A 17,813-nucleotide genomic window follows, 5' to 3' on the forward strand; every position below is an offset into this window, starting at 1 on the left:
AAAAATCAAAGGAAACAGGAAGTACAAGTTTGTTTTGCTGTGGATAGGATGTCTTCCACGGAAGTCTGACTGTGCACTTTAGAAACATAACTAGAGACAACTACCTCATCAATTTCAAAACAGGGACAACGAAAATACTTGCACTTAGAGTTTAAGAGTTAAACTTTTTAAAGGGCCTTCAGTTACATATGCACTTACTTCCATTAAGATCCTTCCTTTAGAAAGGCTGCTGACCTTGACTTTGAAACAGGTATTCTGCCTCTAATTAGCCTTCAGGAGACCCCGCCGAAGAACCCACCTCCCAGAGCAGACAGGCACCTTGATCTCTGAATAATCTGCTAACTGCCTGTGTTCAGAGTGTAATTCCTCTTAAATAGCCCTCCCCACTTCCCTTCTCTTTTTCTCTACACTAAAAAAGACAAACAAGAAGAAGAAAGAAATCCTTCAGTATAATAGTTCCTGGGAGAACTCTAAGCACGAGGTTGAAGAACACAAAGGCAGAGAAACACCATCCGAATGCAAAAGTTAACTGAACGGCAGAGATAATTGCCAAGATAATTATTTCGATAGAAGCCGGCTGAAAGCTACGTGGTGTATTTTACTGTTCCGTTAAGGGTAAACTATCCATTTCAGACATTTGCAGTTCGTACACATGTTTACTGAATGACATTTTGTTTTCAATTTTCTTTGTGGAAAATAATCATAACAAAACCCAAGGCCTTTAAGAGTAGAGCTAGCTAGGTAAGTTGTTAACACATCTTCCTGAGGATTGTATCAGAAACCTGTAACTAAGTGGCTGAAATAATCTCCAGAAGCTGCAGCCTACCTCAGACATACCAGGAAACACAAAGGACATTTTGAGCTATTCTACCATCAGGATCCGCTTCTGCTCTTTGAGTGACATTGGAATTGGACGGGGTGTAACTACAGTAGCCTTGAGCAAAGATACAATTACAGCCGAGAAGTGTCTTCCAGGCCTGGCTGTGGCTAGATCATGGTATAAATCAACAAGGCTTCGTCAATGTCCTCTGCAGATTGCTCCCTCGCCCCAGATTCAAACCACAGAAATCTTTCAGGATCAGAAACTTAGTCAAAGGTCACTTTGTTTTCCTGGAAGACACAAAAATGACTGGAAGTGATGTGCATAGGTCCCTCAGCTCAGAAAGCCGATTTCCCTCCATGCTCACCATGGTGTCTGTGCAAAATGTTGATACACACCACAACTAACAAAACCCACAATCGCCACCATTTAATTGCCAAGATAGAAATGAAATGTAGACATACTGGGTACGGTGATTGTCTCTTGGCACCATAACAAAAGCAAGCCATTTCCTTCACTGATAAACATGTATTTAAATTCATTTAATTGCATCAAGGGTTAGGAATGCTAACATTTGCCTACGAGAAAAGAGACTTAGGAAATGCACAGCATGGTGTCACAGGATATACTTGATATTGATAATTCACACAAAATGAAAGGGTGCCTCACTCCCAGAGATGGAGGAAGAACAAAGGAGACTGGAGATGATTCAAATGGCAGCCACAGAGGCAGGCGCGCAGGCAGGCCCCATGTGCACAAGACTGCACTCCACAGCCCGCAGACTGCAGAAGTAGTAATGTTACATAGCATGACTTAGGCCACATCTTGACCAATGATGTGTCCCTCGCTGTGAAAATGGCACCATATTCAATCCAGCCTTCCAGGAGCCTCATCTCTGAGTAGCAGGACCCTTCTGTGGCCCACACACACTATGGAGGTTGCAAGAGAAAACTTCCAGGGGAAGCCATGAAGCTGGCCTGGAGTGCCCCTGTTTCAGAAGGCTGAGGGCAGAAGGATGCTGGAGAGACACCGGGTCTGGAAGAGGATGCTGGAGAGATACAAGGTCTGGAGAAGGATGCCAGAGAGACATCGGATCTGGAGGAAGATGCTGGAGAGACACCAGGTCTGGAGAAGGATGCTGGAAGAGACATTGGATCTAGAGGAGGATGCTGGAGAGACACCAGGTCTGGAGGAGGATGCTGGAGAGATACAAGGTCTGGAGAAGGATGCTGGAGAGACATCAGATCTGGAGGAGGATGCTGGAGAGACACCAGGTCTGGAGAAGGATGCTGGAAGAGACATCGGATCTGGAGGAGGATGCTAGAGAGACATTGGATCTGGAGGAGGATGCTGGAGAGACATCGGATCTGGAGGAGGATGCTGGAGAGACACCAGGTCTGGAGGAGGATGCTGGAGAGATACAAGGTCTGGAGAAGGATGCTGGAGAGATACAAGGTCTGGAGAAGGATGCTGGAGAGACATCAGATCTGCAGGAGGATGCTGGAGAGACACCAGGTCTGGAGGAGGATGCTGGAAGAGACACAGGGTCTGGAGGAGGATGCTGGAGAGACAGTGGACCTGGAGGAGGATGGGACTTGGGGGCAGGACAGAAAGGATGATGGCGTTCACTTGTGCTCTTTGTACCAGGGACAGTCTTGTAACCAGATAAATGCTGAATGAAGCCAATGCACGTTAAAAAAAGATGAAAACTTCTCAGGTGTAAAAGAACGAGTGTGCCATGTCCTGCTGGGTCTTCCTGGCCCGATCCTGTATGGTGCCTCCTACTGCTTGGCATGCACTTGGCACCCACTGGGTGAGTGGACAGAAGAACACAGAAAGCCATACAGAGCACACGTGACTGCCTGACGCAGTACAGTGCTGGCCTCAGGTCAGGCCACGGTCATGTCATGTCCGGTGTTGGTATGCTACAGCATGACAGAAGAAGGCCCTTCTTGGAGGTCCATGGTGACCAGAATCTTCTGAGAAACAGGCAGAGCCAGAGGAAGGCTCCGAGCCTCTCCTAGGGTGGACAGCCTCACTGACCCTGTACCCTGCCACCCCTGGGGACTTCCCTTCCCTCCTGGGAGCCCCTCCTCCTCCCCCCAGGCCTCTTTCCAGGGGGCGTGGCTTCTGTGACAGTCAAACCATGGTCTCTGGTGCCATAGCAGTCACTTATCTGAGGGCAAGTCCTGCAAAGTGTTTGGAAATAACACACATCTCCTCATCAAAATGTCTATGGAGTTTAAAATCCCCAAACTAGTCTTCCGATTTCAGCCACAGATGCCGCAGCGCACCTCGGTGAGGCGCTCAGAAGCACGCCACAGCCTCCTCAGGCCGGACTTGCGAAGAGCTGCACACACGACGGGACCACAGAAGAAATGAGGTCTGCAACAGAACAGACCCCCAGGCAGGCCAGGCCAGGGCCTCAGCCGGAGAAGCCGACGAAAGGAAGGCTCGTCCAGCCAGGAGCGACGCGTCGGGGGACAGCGGCTGTCCCCTCTCTGGATGGCGGAGTGGAGGTGGGGCTGGGGCTGCAGGCGGTGTCTGTGGCCGCTCAGTGTCTCCAGTATGTGCGTCAGGCCCCCCTGTAAGGATCACCAGGGTGGTTGTCTTCTCAGTAGTCCCTGTCTTGGGGCAGATTTGGAAGGCTGGTCCCTCAACAGAGTTCTGAGTTACAACCACAGAAGGTGCCGCGGCTCTATCTCCTCCCAACGTGGCCATGGGCCGGCATGGGGTGACAACACTGAGCAACTCTCTTCCTGGGGAGCGCTGCCTCTAGGAGTGTGACTGTAAGATGTGTGTGGGCCGGGCCACGGTGCTCACGCTGTCACCTAGCTACTCAGGAGGCTGAGATCTGAGGACCATGGTTCAAAGCCAGCCAGGGAAAGAACGTCCGTGAGACTCTTATCTCCAATGAACCACAGAAAACTGGAAGTGGCGCTGTGGCTCAAGTGGTAGAGCATTCACCTTGAGTGAAACAGCTCAGGGACAGAGCCTGGGCCCTGAGTTCAAGCCTCACAACCAACCAAACCAAACCAAACAAAAATGTGAGCAGGAGTGTTCCTCTGTCTCTTCTGTGAGAGCTTGTGGGGGCCGGCGTGCGTGCAGGCCACCGCGACCCCGACCGCCTCGGCCACCGGCTTGGGGCTGCTTCCTCCACACCCTGTCCTGGAGTGGGCTGCGTGCTGGCTGGACTCAGTCCTTGGAGAAGGGACCTAGGGAGGAGCCGGGGAGAAGACACGAGGGCACAGGGCAGGAGCACGGGGAGCTGGCTGGCAGCAGGTGAGCCACCGTCAGCATCACAGAAGTCAAAGCCGCCCAGCCCCCCACCAGCATCACGGAAGTCAAAGCCGCCCAGACCCCCATGCTTCCGGCTGTGGCCTTGGGCCTGGGACCTGGGCCTCCAAGGAAGACATGGCTCCAGATGAGGCCAGACATTCCCCTGCAAGAGGCGGTGGAAGCACAGGGAGAGGGCCTCTCCCACACTCGCCCCTGCGCCTCTCTGAGCACAGAGCACCTGCGGCCACCTGTGTCTGCCAGCCGGGGGTGGTCATGGGAGCCCACGCACAGGACAGAGGAAGGAGGGTGTGGAGGGGAAAGGGACTGCATCCCCACCCAGGGACTCGGAGAGGCCCTCGTCCCCCCCTGCCTCTGCACACGCCCCCCCACCCTGCGTGGAGGGCAGGGAAGACCCCGCCTGGGCCCGAGGAACGCTGAGGCAGGGGGCAGAAAGGGCACCACCACACAGGCAACACAACACGGCTGTTTCTAGGAGTGACCGGCCGCTTCCTGTGCAGAGCAAGGCTGCCTCCTTTCCTGTCCGTCAGATCAGATACAAAGAAATGTTTATTGCTTCCATGAACTCACAGGCCAGCGGCCCGGGGGACGTTGGGGAAGGCGAAGAGGCCTGACCAGGACGGAGAGGACCCTGAGACACGCCCGCCAGCACCCCACCGCTGCCCTCCCCCGCTCACTCCTCACTCGCTCCGCCTCTGACTCACTCACTCACACGCAGGACTTCCACAAGGAAGAGCCACCGAGGCCAGGGCCAGCCCTGGGACAGCTCACACGCTCGAGACGGGCAGAGCCTTTCTGGAAAGGAGCTTGGCTAGTTCAAATGCACATATCCTTTGACCCAACAGCACCCTACTGGGACACATCATTGGAAATCAAAGCACATTAGGAGTGTGTGTGTGCGAATGTGTGTGTGTGTGCGTGCGCGTGTGTGCATCCTTATCTCATCTGGAGTGAGGAGAATCTACAATAGCCTGGACACTGCCCCCACCACACACACACACACACACACACACACACACACACACACACACACACACACACACACACACACACACACACACACACACACACACACACACACACACACACACACACACACACACACACACACACAGGTCCTGGCCATGCGGTGGGGATGGCCACGTGAAGGAGCCTGCCGTGCGGTGAGACAGCCAGGGGACCCCAAGAGGACCCCCGAGAAGTGAAGGCCAGGGAAGCATCACCACCACCTTCTAAACAGCAAGAAAACCAAACCTCACAGAACTCCAACACATATCCATGTGCTCCACAAACCTGTGCACATCTGGACAAAGCCAGGAAGACGGAACAGAGCAGCTTCCAGTGATCATCACGGGGCAGAGAGCACAGAACATGGAGACTGATTTTTTTATTTTGAAATATCCGTTCTTTCTTTATACAACTGTTTTATTATTTTAAATACGCGTCTAAAATGCAGGTGTAGCAGCTCACCCCTGTGATTCCAACACTCACGGGGCAGAAATGGTTGTAGTTCAAGGCCAACCTGGGAAAAAAGTTAAGCCAGACTCCACCTCAACCAATAAACCAGGCATAATGCCACCTGCCCGTAATGCTAGCTAAGGCCAGAGGCCAGGAGTAGGCTACTGTCTCAGGTCATCCCCAGGGAAAATGTGCAGAAAACAAGGATGGAAGAACTAGATGGAGGAGGGAGGGAAGGAAGGAGGAAGGAAGGAAGGAAGGAAGGAAGGAAGGAAGGAAGGAAGGAAGGAAGGAAGGAAGGAAGGAAGGAAGGAAGGAAAGGGAAGGGGAAAAAGAGAGGGAGGGAGGAAGGGAGGAGAGGAGGAAGGAAGAAGGGAAAAAAGAGAGGGAAGGGACGGGAAAGGGAAGAAAAGGGAAGAAGGAAGGGAGAGATGGGGGAGGAAGGGAAGGAGGGAGGAAGATGTTTCTCAGGACAGAGAAACTCAAGAGTTGCAACCCATTCACAGGCCATGAAATCAATCTAGTAGCTCTCTTTAAACAAAACCAACAATCACCAGAAACAAACAAATAAAAAACCTTATGATAGTCTCATGTGGTAAACCCTCTATCACCACAGATAATATATTTATTACTGGAAAGCACTTGTTCTAGGAAGAAAAACAAATTCTCCTTTTGCCCAAAGAAAGTAATCCTATTTTCCTTGATGAAACCAGTAACTTGAAAACCCTTACATGTATAAAATGTGTGTAACTTTGCGTAAAATCCACCTGCCATCCGTGCGCAGTGTGCGCCCTGAGCGGCTCCCTGCCCAACGCGTGCATCCGGCAGCGTGCATGGCAGATGTTAGCGCTAACACTGGAGATGAGACTTCAGCACACAGCACCCAAGGGTGTGTGCCACACGGACCGCATGAACACGCGTGTGCAATCAAAGAGGAGCCACGAAGGAAGGCCCCAGTGCCGCCTGGTGGCCACCATAAAGCTCAGCCCCACAGTCTGTCCACGCGGGCTGAGGGCCGGGTGCCGTGGGGACAGATGGGGGCCACACAGTTCGGCCACCCTTTGGAGCTGGGAATTCATCCTCCAGCCTCATCAGGACCGGACCTGTGCATGCTCCAGACGCCAAACACTGGAACCACCCACACGTCTCAGCCACACACACCTGCCATGCTCTCGGAGCGCTGCTGTGACTCATCAGGCTCTTCACAGGAGGGACAGCAGGTGATGCGCTCTGGCCCACATGACTGGGTCTCGGGCCGTGAATCACCAGAAGGACGTAAGCTCACAGGCCTCACCGGGGTGCACTGACATGCTCCCAGACAGAAACACCCGCTCTTCTCAATACTCCAGAGCCTAAACAAAGGCCTTGCATTAACAGACTGACTTCCTTCCTGCTCCCTGGGCCTTGAGCTCAGGGCCCCGGGCTTCATTACTCAACACTGGTGCTTTAACACGAGCCACAGCTCCACTTCTGGCTTTTGGCAGTTGACTGGAGGTAAGATTCCTGCCTGGGCTGGCTTCAAACTGCGATCCTCAGATCTCAGACAGCTGAGTAGCTAGGATGATAGGCAGGAGCTACTGGTGCCCAAGCCTCTTGAACAACTTAGGACCAAAAAGTGTTTTTGTTGTTTTTTTTAATGAATGGCTTCCTAAATTAGTAAGTTGCAAAATAACCTCAGATAACCAATAATTCCAACAGGAAATGAAGAAGCCTGCTTGTTCAATTGCTTGCTCTTCCTCCTTTAGACTCTCCCTTTCCTTCCTCCTGTTGGCCAAGACAAGATTCTGAAACACGGAATTGTGATAAGAGCAAAGGTTTAACACAGCCAAAAAAAAATGGATCCATCACTTTAAAATAGCTTAGCATCTTCCATGTGCATTAAGATTTGGGGTAAAAGCTTCAAATGAATTACTGCAAAACAAGGAAATCACATGCTAGCTAGCGTCTTGAGTGACCCATCAATGCGGGAGGTTAGTTCATTAATGATCTCCCAATTGAAGATCAATTTGATAAGGCTTTTTAAATGTCTTTTCTGAAGCTGCATCCCAGCAGCCCAGGCGGGAGCATCGGGTGCAGCGACAGCGGTGTCCCCACCCGTCTCTGAGACACCGACACCATCCCAGCACAATGGAAGACAGCAGTCCCTCTCCTCAGGCTGTCCTTAGCAGAGGTGCCCAGAACAGTGACACTCAAAGCTAAACCAAGACTCCATTTCAGGCGTTAAAATGTCTCTGCCACCTAGCCGGCTAGTTTTAATGTGGGTTCGGAACAGGCAACATGGGCAATATTCATGTTTTTCTTTCTTTTATTTTTATATTGTAAAAATACCATACCGAGGGGTTACAATTACATGGGCAAGGTAATGAGTACATTTCTTTTTTGTTTTTTTTTTTTGTTTTATTTTGGTTGGTCGTGGGGCTTGAACTCTGGGCTTGGGTGCTGTCCCTGCGCTCTTCAGCTCAAGTCGAGCGCTCTACCGCTTGAGCCACAGCGCCAGTTCCATGAGTACATTTCTTATCAAGCATTGTTGCCTTCTCCTGTGTTTCCCCTTCCCATCCCTTTCCATCTTTCCCCCCGCCCCCCTCCAAAGTTGTAAAGTTCATTTTTCAACATAACGTCTTATACATCTCATTGTTTCAATGGGTCCACCTGTATCCCTATTTAAACAATGTTTTTTTCCTTCCCCTCTACATCATGTTTCTCTTTCTACGTAGCATGTGTTCCTTTAACAACTACTTCTAAGACCTAATTGTATGTAATGAATTTTTTTAAATCACAAAACTTCCAACAGAAAAGTAGTTTATGGAAGGAAAGAGATTCCCCCCCACACATCATTTCTAACTGATCCATAAATCACCCAAATAATTACAAGTAGATTTTTCTAGAAGATTCCAGTGAATTCTCCTTAATTTGGCTTTCACTACAATGGCTAACTCAGAGACTGATAATAAGAACTTTGTCTTCTCCATTTTGTTGTGTTTTAAAAGCACAGTGTAATAGCATTGGCATTGTATTTTACTTGAAGGTCGAGGCAAGCAGGCTTTTAGTACCTTGCACACATGTGTGCACGCGTGCATGCCCACACACACACACGTGCACACACACAGAGGACTACCTCAGGCCTGTGGTTCAGAAACCCATGATATGATAACAGGTCAGGAACTTCTGAGCAGCCTGACTGCTGGTCTGTTGGTGGGGAGGGGGCGTGGTCAGTTGTGAGGCTTGAACTCAGGCCTAGGTGCTGTCCCTGAGCTCTTTTGGTCAAAGCTAGCACTCTACTACTTTGAGCCACAGCACCACTTCCAGTTTTCTGGGGGTTAATTGGAGACAAGAATCTCATGGACTTTTCTTCCTGGCTGGCTTTGAACAGCAATCCTCAGATCTCAAACTCCTGAGTAGCTAGGATGACAGATGTGAGCCAGTAGCATCCAGCCCTGGAGCCTAAATTACAAATGACAAAGTGCCTAACAGTGAGAAGCAACATGACTGTGTGTGTATGTGTGTGTGTGTGTGTGTGTGTGTGTGTGTGAGAGAGAGAGAGAGAGAGAGAGAGAGAGAGAGAGAGAGAGAGAGAGAGAGAGAGAGAGAGAGAGAATGTATGCTGGTACTCGGGCTTGAACTCAGGCCTGGGCGCTGTAGCTGAGCTGAAGGCTAGCACTCTACAGCTTGAGTCACAGCTCTGATACGGGCTTTTTTTTATTGTTAATTGGAGATAAGAGTTTCAAGGACTTTCCTGCCAGGGCTGGCGTTGACACACAATCCTCAGATCTCAGCCTCCTGAGTAGTTAGAAGTACAGGCATGAGCCACCTGTACCTGGCACAACATGACTTTTTAACATTAAATTCTCTTACAGAAACCATACTTTTCTACTAATCGTTAGTCGTATTGATCATTATTCCTGAATAATTATTACGATGGAAAGCATGGAAGACCTGTTTCTTTTGAAACACACTCAGTTGTCTGATCCAAGTCATTTGAGTGTCTTTACGCATTAAAGTGTTATCAGTCTTACCTTGGCCAGGATCCCTATGAAAATAGCTCCCAAATTAAATCCCTAATAAATTAAGTTAATAATTCACCTTTGTTAAGTAATTTAATTTCTTTAGTGAGCAATAAATAGTTCTTATGACATTCTCCTAGGACATAAGTACAACTGTTATTTTTCTTCATTAGTTCAGTCTCCTTCTGAGGGCCGGAAGTGAAATACACACTGGCAGGGCGGTCTCTCACCATCTTTTGGTCTGGAAATAGTGGCAGCAATGCAGTTCCATTGCATTGACCTGGCTCTTTTGCACTGTTTACCAGAAATGTTAAATATTTGACTTAATTTTTTCACTAATGATAAACTTACATACTTTAAATAAATTTTATATATTATATTATAGTGTTACATTATATATTATCATGTTATATATTATACATTATATTATTTACAATATAATTCTTATAATAGATAATATATGCTTATAATATTTAAAATATAATGTATATTGGTAAATGTTTCAATGAGTTACTGAAAAACAAAGGAAATCCTATGCTATCTGGGGTCTTGAGTGACCCATCAATGTGGGAGGGTAGTTCATTAATGATCTCCCAATTGAGGATTGGGTTATGTTATTCACTATTATATATTATACAATATATAACTACACATAATAGCATATTATACATTCTACATCATTTATGTATTATATTATATCATGGGATATATTATTGTTTTTATAACATATACCTTTTCAACAATCCAGAAGACTACACAGCTGCTAAAAGATAGGTGACGTTTCTCGAATACCTGTACTATTAGCAGATATTGTGCCATATAGCAACTCTAAAGCCGTTAGGTGTTAAGAATGGACCGCTGGCTGGCATGCGACCTGCAGCCATGAGTGGAGACACGGAGCCCTGAGGATGTGGAAGTCCTCAGGCACCCGTAAGTGCAAATACCGTGTTCCTTGCATTTAGCATATTTGCTTTGCCTTGAGCTAAATTTTCCCTGGTGGTCAGAGTCCCACATGCAACCTTTCCCAGGCTCTGCAGGCCAGGATGGCCGTGCACACCTCTGGAGATGGACAGGCAAAGGTGGATCCCACCAGACCTCCCTCCCGTCCCCCCTCCCTGTCCTCCCTCCCATCCCTCCTCCCCACCCCCCTCCCGTTCCCCCTTCCGTCCCCCACCCCTGGCACAGTGGCCAAAGAGCCCATGAGCACTGCCCGCTTCCAAATGCAGGATTAGAGAAAACATTCCAGATGGCGGAGGAGGAAGACAGGAAATATTCATGTCAGGAGAACAGAACCAAACAGTTTCCAGCTAATTCCACTCTGGAAGACACACATTCAACCCGATGCAGAAAATGCGTCTGACCACAAGAAACTGCATGTGAAAGAAGTACTTCCATCAAGTGCCTAGAGAAGCTGTGCGGCCCGTTACTGCAAGTCCTCCACGAGACCCGCAGCCCCCGGGCTGCAGGGGGGGATGCAGAGGGATGTGGGGGAGGCTGAAGAGGGCAGTCGGGGAGGGGGGCTGCAGAGGATGGTCCTGGGGGAGGGGGCTGCAAAGGGTGGGGGGTGCAGAAGGTACGGGGGGGGGGCTGTGCATGGCGGAGCTGGGCCCTCTCACCCAGAACTGCATGGAGATGCTTGACCTGAAAAGATGCATGTAACACAGCATGCAAGTGTCCACTAGGATGCATAAATCATGGTGCACTCAAGTTTTACATGTTCCTCAGAAGGAAGGACAGAGGGTGTCATCACTGTCTCCAGTAGCAGCCACGGGCTGTGTGCTCCAGGCACCACTCCCACCCTCTCTGGTCGGTTCTCTTCTTCTGCGGGGTCATCATCTCCTATGGTTTCTCATGGCTATCTACATGCCTTCCCCTACTGACAACTTGTCACTAGCCTAAAACAAGGTGTTCGTGTGCAATATGAAGAAAAAAAATAAAACAGGAGTAGGAACAGAGGCATCAATGTCTGGGAGTCAGTGTTCAGAGCACACGTGCAGAGATTCGATGCTCAGAGTGTATGTGCAGAAGTCAATACACAGAACATGTGTGCAGTGTCAATGCACAGAGCCTACGTACAGAATCAATGTTCAGAGCACACATGCAGAATCAATGCACAGAGCACATATACAGAAAACTAACGCACAGAGCACACGTGCAGAGTGTCAATGCACAGAACACACGTGCAGAGAATCAATGCACAGAGCACACGTGCAGAGAATCAATGCACAGAGCACATGTGTAGAGTCAAGGTACAGAGCACACATACAGAGAAGCAATGTGCGGAGCACACGTGCAGAGAGTCAATGCACAGAGCACATGTGCAGAGAGTCAATGCACAGAGCACACGTGCAGAGAATCAATGCACAGAGCACATGTGCAGAGAGTCAATGCACAGAGCACACGTGCAAAGTCAATGCACAGAGCACACGTGCAAATTCAATGCACAGAGCACATGTGTAGAGTCAATGCACAGAGCACATGCACAGAGAGTCAATGCACAGAGCACACGTGCAGAGAATCAATGCACAGAGCACATGTGTAGAGAATGCAGGGAGCACACGTGCAGAGAATCAATGCACAGGCACACGTGCAAAGTCAATGCACGGAGCACACGTGCAGAGAATGCACAGGGCACATGTGCAGAATCAATGTACAGATCCCTTCTGAGACTTAGGAAGCTCCCTCTGTCTCTTTTGTCCTTCATTCTCAGGTCTGTTCTAGAGGAATAAAGACTATGATTAATTGGCTTCTAAATATGGGAGGTCTTGCTATGTCTTAAAAATAAGATACTTTTAATAATTTTGTTAATGGTTTTTTACTTATTATTGTATTAATCATCCTAGCATCCCATAAACCTGTGGGGATTCCTTCTCACAGACAAGGGAAGAAACACAGAACATGCTGGTAAAAATAGAGCAGGTGATGGGAGGGTGGAGAGGTGTGGGAGGGTGATGGAAGGGGTGACACATATCCAGATGCACTGGACCGTGTGGCTTGGAACCCCTTTGTACACTGACTTAAAGATATCCACATCAGAAGAGAGATGCACTGTGTGCCTACACGGACACGGTGAATTAAAACCCTTTTGTGTAACTACTTAAAACATACATAAATAAATAGGAGAAATAAAAACCACCAAAGCAGAGACATCACTGTCTGTTCATTGCTTTTAACTCCTAAGTTATAGGGTAGAATATAACAAATCAAGACCTAGTTTTCATTGAAAAACAAAAAAACCAGAATTGTGAAAAAGGAAACCTATGAGGTGCTAAATGAGCGCCAGCCCCCACCATCAGGAGAGCACAGACACTGCCCTCCACCCGCGCTGAAGGAGGCCGCAATCAGTCCACAGGAGCCAGGCATGTGCCACGAAAACAAATGCGGCAAATACAAACCCATATGATGCCCTAAGTTTTCCAAGATTTATTCACTGCCACCAGATAACGCTGACTTGCTGAAAAACTGGTAAGTATTTATAAAGTGGCACATCTGGAAGATAACTGCAAAAGGCCTTCCCTAAACCCCAAGACCGAGCGAATCGGGAAGATCTCATTATTAATAAGCCTTGTAACAGATCTTTTCCGCACAGGCCTGCAGCCCTGGCCAGGTAAGCACGGTTCCACATTCTAGCACAGTCCCTGTCTTGAGCCTTTTCTGGCCCATCTTCTCTAAAGGCATCCAAGGACCACGGCTCCCATCTGGGCCCACAGATCCTCCACAAGCCCAGCAGAGCCCTGCCCTCCACAGCTCCTCCATGCAGCTCGCTTCCAGACATCATTATCCAAAGTTAAACACTTCAGACTCTGTCGCTGCTTTGTCAGTCCTGAAAAGCTACTGTTCTGTTTCTCACAGCCGCATAAAAGCTGGGAGAGAAGGCCACAATAATAATATAAAAAAAAGTACTAAAACCTAGACTGTAATTACCATAAGCAAAGGTAAGCAGTACCCTCTGCTAATATGAAAAGCAATTAGAAGGATATAAAAAATCAACAGCAATATAGCAATAACAAGCAGTTGAAAATATAGCAGAAAAGTAATTCCTTTTGTAGGAGTAAACACACAAAAAAAGATATATAATCAAAGCAACGTCATTTCAAAAAAAAAAAAACAAAACAGGACACATCTCTATGACAAACTCACTAAATTTGATAGTAGTAAATAACACTGAATAAATCTCAAAATATACCCTTTACCTCCTACGATGGGAAAATTCACCACTATAACAATGATAACTACACACTGAATTAATATATTAATTTAACACCATTCCAAGCAAATTGCCCGAGGTATTACTTCATAAGCTGATGAAAATGAATCTACGGTTTATCTGATAGGAAAGATCAGAACAATACTCATTCAATTAAGAATAGTAATAGTACGAGGTCATGAGGATATTATGAATCTACAGGTTGTCTAAACTGTATTATACAGCCACAGTAATTAAAACAAGGGATACTGGGCAGGAATGGAGAGATTGCTCATTAAAATCAAAGTGAAAGTGGAAGAGTCCCAAGTAACAACTTAGTGTATAACGATAATAGCATTTCAAATTCAATGAAGAAGTGGTAGTTTGTTTGTACATATATATTATATATAATTAATAACATCAGAAAAACTGGCTTTTGAAAAAAAAATAGCAGTGAACTCACATCAACCTTACACCATATCACAAAATTCTGAGATATATCAAAAACTTAAATAACAAAAAGAAAAAAATCCATGAAAATAAAGCTAAACATCTGTACAGTCTCGAGGGTTGGAGGGCAGTTTCTAAAATGTTACTTCAAAGGCAGACACTATGTGGGAAAGGGCTAATTAAACTGCATAGAAACAGCTCAGGACATCAAAACGTGCTGTAACCCAGAGCAGTGCTGCCTGCTGAGGCAAGAAGGACAGTTGGCAGCAAACACACCAAAATAATTTAAAACATCCAGGACCTTTGACCTGGTAATTCCTACTTGTGGGAATTTATGAAGGAAGGAAAGAGACTTTTGCCAAGATACAGATGCAAAGATATTAATTACAGTTGTTTACAACTATGAATCTGGAAGAGAAACAAACTTCCAACCAAACATACAGAGTGCACTGACAAAACGGGACCCAGTGAACGCACTGAGAATGACAAACACATATCCGTAAATATCCGTGTGGGAGGAGGCTCCGAGCAGAGGCACCCCGTTACCGATTGGGGTTATTTCTGGATGATGGGATTTCATGTAAGCCTCATTAAATTTTAAATTTGTTATTTGTTCAACTCTTTCCAAAATACACCAGAATCCACCACGTTATCTTAAAAGGTAACAGAAGGTGGCAAATAAGTGTGTGTGTGTGTGTGTGTGTCTGTGTCTGTGTGTGTCTGTGTCTGTGTGTATGTATTGAGGCTCATGGTCTATTTAATTTGCTTGCTCACAGCTGGCACTTTAACCACTTGAGTAACACCTCCAGCCCAGCCTTTTATTTTTGCTGGTTAACTGGAGAGCAGGCAAACCAAACAGAATCATCCGCAACTATCTTCTAGAAAGATGAGTTAACATCTTTATCATAGCTTCTCTAAACAGTAAGAAAATGAATCAACAAACCAATAGAAAATGTGCAAATAATATGAGCAAAACTAACTCAAAAAAAAAGAAGAACATTTGTTCAATAAAATATAGTGGCTCATGCCTGTAATCCTAGCTATCAGAAAACAGACCTGAAGGGTGGTGATCTGAAGCCAACCCTAGCAAGAAACCCACAAGTCTCCATCTGCAGTTAGCCAGCCAAGGGTTGGTCTGGTAGGGCTGAAGTGGTAGAATGCCAGCCATGAGCAAGCGTTCAAGACTCCCGCCTGACTACCGGTCAATAAGTAAAATAAAATAAAAATCAATGGGAAATAAGTCCATTCTCACTTGCAATCCAAGAAATGCAAAAAGCAATGAAGGAGTGAATAGTTTTTAAAGTAAAATGTACTTGTATGGAAATATATCACAATGAACCCCTTCATACTACAGATCTATGTTATCTCAAAAATTAAATTTTGAAAGAAACATAAGCTGAAGCAGCACGGAGACACTACTGAACTGGCAAAGGTGACAGAATTGGGAACGTGAGGTTGACAGTGGCAGGCACAGAGATGCTTCCCACACTATAAGGAGAGCAGCTCCTTGGACACTTGGGTGACCAGCAACAAGTGTCAGAGATGAGCCCCCTCAGAAAGATGCGTGAGATCCACACACTGCTTTGTGAATGGCAAACTCCCTGGCACAACTACTGAAAGATCATGAAAACGCGCTTTTAAAAACTTAATTGTAAAAATGCATAAGGCAGTATGTAAAGAACTGGTTCACCATTTGGTGAGTGGAAAAATATACGCTAACGTATACTACTGTTACATTTTTTTGTCTAAAAATGTATAGACATGGAGGCAAGAAGAGAAAGAGCACTCCAGGGGGATTTAGGTTCAGGTGCAGAATCGCTACATCTGGCAGAATGAACTTGAATGATGCTCGGCTTATTTTTAATATTTCCCAAATTTTCCACAATCCACAAACCGTTTTGCTAGAAGAAGAAAATATTAAGTTATTTAGGAGTTCCTTTCCCATAATTATCTCTCAAACTAGAAAGATAAAATAATCATGTCTCTGGTCATGGAATTTACCAGGAAAAAAAGAAGAAAGGCCCATTGATAAAAGGAAAGCGAGGAAAAGGGAAAGGAAAAGATCCCGGTACAAGCGGTGCGGCATAAATGACTTCGAGCAAGCGCAGGGGCAGCAGTTCTTCACTGCAGTGGCCGCCCCGGCCAGCCGTGGGGGCTGGAACTCCCTAAGAGGCGCACCCTGAAGTGAGGAGCTGGGCCTCACCCCGCTGGGCTTGGCCACAGAGGCCCGGCAAGGCTCTGCCTGTGTCTGTGTCGTTGGAGGCATCCAGCTCTCCTAGGAAAATCCCATCCAAGACTGCCTTCTCCTCCTGTCCAGCCCCCCCCACCCTTCCCCCCCTGTGCTGTGACGCGCAGCTGCGGGACCTCTGCCTTCCCACACATCACACCATGTGGCCTTTGTCCATCCCGCAAGAAACACTGCTGGTGAGTTCGGCTGGGAGCCACACTCTAGCCATGGGCCCAGACCTGCGCCCTGCATGGAGATCTTCCTCCGGCTTTCACAGAGGCACAGCCATGCTACCTTGGTGAGACACTCCCTCCTCCGCCGGCTTGCTCGTCCACGATCATTCGTTCACCAGACACCCACTGTCCAGCAAGGCCAGGCACCGTCCGGGGCAGCGGAGGGCAAGGGGCAGTGGGCTCCAGCTAGAGGACTGACCCACGATCAGGGAGGCGCTGGCCATGGCACAAGGAGAGACCCCAGAGTGGCAGTGAAGAGGCTTCCCCAAAAGAATGGAGACCCCGTGCCCAGAGCCGCTCCAGCAGGCCCTGGGCTGGGCTTGGGGGGTGCCGAGGGGGTGGGGCGTGCGGAGATGGAGCGTGTGACTCCTCGCAGACGGGTGAAGTGCAGGCAGCACCCTAGGGAGAGGGGCCTGCACGGGCCCTGCTCAGAGGCAGCGGGGAAGCTCAGGCCCTAGCAGGAGGCGCCCGCTGGACTCCTCGTGGCACCTGGGGGGTGCTGGGGTCTGAACCTCTCTGCCTCCGTGCACGCTTGCTGGGGTCATCATGGGAGCAGCTGCAGGAAGAAGGTTCTGGGTGGAGACGGGCACCCACGCTGCTCTCCTGTTAACAGCGGTGCTGACTGAACATGGGCTTCGGGGCAGGGACCACAGACAGAGATGGCACAGCCAGGCCCAGATACCCAGCAGCCCACAATGAGACAGGGCTGGTATAGAGGATCCCACAGCCTCACTTCGGAGGAGCTGGTGAGCAGAAAGGTGAAGGATCCCTCGTCCATCCCCATGTGACGTGTGAGCCACCCTCCCAGCCCTCCCCGCCCGCCCTCTGCAGGCCTCAGAAGGAAGAGTTTCGCTGCAGACCTCTGGACTGCAGGCCACCAGCTCACCAACACCAGAGGCCTGGCTTCTGCTTAGGAACTCCAGGCCAGATCACCCGAGACACATAGGAGCATGCAGACACGGGCGCACGTGATCAGCTGGTCCCACCGGCAAAACCAGACATGCTGCACCAGTATCCCACAGAGGTGAACACAAAACATGCCGAGTGAGGAAGTCAGCTCAGCTATCTCATTTAAGCAAAGGCAAGGTGGATGGATGAATGCCAAGTAAGAAAAACACTTTTTTAAAAAAGTGAAGGTTTT

General features: G+C 48.2%; 1 protein-coding gene across 1 annotated transcript in view; it reads right to left on the reverse strand.

Annotated features, from left to right (window-relative positions):
• Tshz1 (teashirt zinc finger homeobox 1) overlaps positions 1-17,813 on the reverse strand; it is a 74,002-nt gene that overhangs the window by 22,552 nt on the left and 33,637 nt on the right. The window lies entirely within an intron of this gene.

This window comes from Dipodomys merriami, unplaced genomic scaffold (genome assembly GCF_024711535.1).
Source record: "Dipodomys merriami isolate MVZ:Mamm:240054 unplaced genomic scaffold, mDipMer1.0.p SCAF_2, whole genome shotgun sequence".
NCBI lineage: Eukaryota > Metazoa > Chordata > Mammalia > Rodentia > Heteromyidae > Dipodomys > Dipodomys merriami.